General features: G+C 38.5%; 5 non-coding genes across 5 annotated transcripts; 4 read left to right on the plus strand and 1 right to left on the minus strand.

The window, feature by feature from the left end:
• The first annotated feature begins 716 nt into the window (after positions 1-716).
• TRNAE-CUC (transfer RNA glutamic acid (anticodon CUC)) lies at positions 717-789 on the plus strand. Its single transcript has one exon. It is a non-coding gene; the product is annotated as a tRNA-Glu (tRNA).
• Positions 790-893: 104 nt separating this feature from the next.
• On the minus strand, positions 894-965 carry TRNAG-UCC (transfer RNA glycine (anticodon UCC)). Its single transcript has one exon. It is a non-coding gene; the product is annotated as a tRNA-Gly (tRNA).
• A 149-nt stretch (positions 966-1,114) lies between these two features.
• TRNAV-CAC (transfer RNA valine (anticodon CAC)) lies at positions 1,115-1,188 on the plus strand. Its single transcript has one exon. It is a non-coding gene; the product is annotated as a tRNA-Val (tRNA).
• Positions 1,189-1,274: 86 nt separating this feature from the next.
• On the plus strand, positions 1,275-1,346 carry TRNAM-CAU (transfer RNA methionine (anticodon CAU)). Its single transcript has one exon. It is a non-coding gene; the product is annotated as a tRNA-Met (tRNA).
• Positions 1,347-1,606: 260 nt separating this feature from the next.
• On the plus strand, positions 1,607-1,694 carry TRNAM-CAU (transfer RNA methionine (anticodon CAU)). The gene is given in 2 exon segments: positions 1,607-1,644; positions 1,659-1,694. It is a non-coding gene; the product is annotated as a tRNA-Met (tRNA).
• The last annotated feature ends 241 nt before the right edge of the window (positions 1,695-1,935 follow it).

The raw sequence follows: 1,935 nt of genomic DNA on the forward strand, positions 1-1,935 counted from the left end.
TCGATCCACTACATGTAGTTGCAGGTTTACCATTGCCTCATGACCCTTCCTAGAGTAAACCTACAAGGATCTCGAATAGATGATCAACCATCTCTTGTTAGTGATTGGCAAGCATAGGGTAACCTACCTTAGCCTCGAGATGGCCTATGAGGCCTTTGTTGATGTCATTGCCATTGCCAAGGAGGCGGTGCATTATGATCTGGCTTTTTGAAAAACTGTTGATTCTATGAGCCTTGAATGTAAGGTTGTCAAAGAAATTACTCCTAGCGTTATATAGTGGACTATCACTGCGAATGACGATCTCTTCCACTACCTTGTCATCATTATCCAATTTTATTGATTGTTTCCTAACTATTCCGGTAGTGTGTTGTAAGTAGTTTGTTATGGCTTGTGCTCTCAGTAGTTTGTTGTAACTAGTTGTAATAGCATGTTTTACTTATCTTAACACAAAATTAGCACCTTTGTTTTGCTATTTTTTAATAAAAACATAATAACTAATATGTGTGAATTGAAATAAAATTTGATTTATTAAAAGCACTAAAAATATCTTGGCGGAATGACTTTTTAACACTGAACCGTAACCTTGGGATTTTTGCTCTGCCAATTATTAACCCTATGAAAATTGTAACGAAGGACATAGTCCGTAAATTCGGATCTTAAACTGTGTCTAAGAAAAGTTACAAATCAAACTAATAGAAGTAGAAGCCACCAGGCAATCCGTTGTAGTCTAGTTGGTTAGGATACTCGGCTCTCACCCGAGAGACCCGGGTTCGAGTCCCGGCAACGGAAAAGTCTTTTGCTGTATTTAATCTGAATGTGAAAAAAGAAATTCCTAAACTATATTCATTCAACACTAACGGAAAAGCCTTTCACTGTGTTTAAAATTTTCAAGTTGCGTTTGCCGGGAGTCGAACCCGGGTCTATTGCTTGGAAGGTAATTATCCTAACCGTTGGACTACAATCGCATATTTGGCTACTTTTGTAAGATATTATAAGTTAATGGATGGATCAGAAGATAACTATCCTAGCCGTTGGAGCCTTAGCGCACACGGAATCCTTGCTTGACGGCATATTGTTTAGCTTTATCCTATGTAATGGGAGTATGCAGAAAGTGGTCTGGGTGGTGTAGTCGGTTATCACGTTAGTCTCACACACTAAAGGTCCCCAGTTCGAACCTGGGCTCAGACAAATTGATTTGTTTTTAGTTATAAACTATTGCTGCAGTGCTCTGTTCAATCAGACATCATTAGTTGTATTGCAACTAAATTCAACGCATCAGAGTGGCGCAGCGGAAGCGTGGTGGGCCCATAACCCACAGGTCCCAGGATCGAAACCTGGCTCTGATATAAACATTGTATCAGCTGAGGCTTCCATTATTATATTTTGCAGTGATATGAAACGGGAGGCTTTAATTAGGTCTTACAATTTGCCAGTAAATTCCATTTTGTATTCCGTTATTTTCAAGATTATAAGTGACAGGGAACATAAGCTAAGAATAGCATCAGTACAGAAGTAAATTCCAGTTCAATTTCTATTATAGAGTAGATATGTTTTTTGCCTTTTGATTTAGATACTTGATATCTTCATCAAAAGCCCACATTCATGAGGGGTGGTGGCGCAGTTGGCTAGCGCGTAGGTCTCATAGCTGATATTGAGTAATCCTGAGGTCGAGAGTTCGAGCCTCTCTCACCCCATTTTAAGCTGAGTTACTGCTGCCATTCATTTTAGTTAATTGCTACTACCTTATATCAGTTGTTGCACTTTCCATAAAACAAGTTTCCGGTAGTGTTTTACATTTAAATAAATTAATTGTCTAATAAGAAGGACTGCATTCCCTTGTAGTTCTGGAAACTGGATTCTCCTTCAGCATACTGTGTGAAACATTTATGCAAAATGTAAAAGTTTTTGAAATGGATTCTCCTTCCACATACTGTT

The sequence above is a fragment of the Cryptomeria japonica genome, chromosome 9 (assembly GCF_030272615.1).
Source record: "Cryptomeria japonica chromosome 9, Sugi_1.0, whole genome shotgun sequence".
In the NCBI taxonomy this organism is placed as follows: Eukaryota; Viridiplantae; Streptophyta; class Pinopsida; order Cupressales; family Cupressaceae; genus Cryptomeria; species Cryptomeria japonica.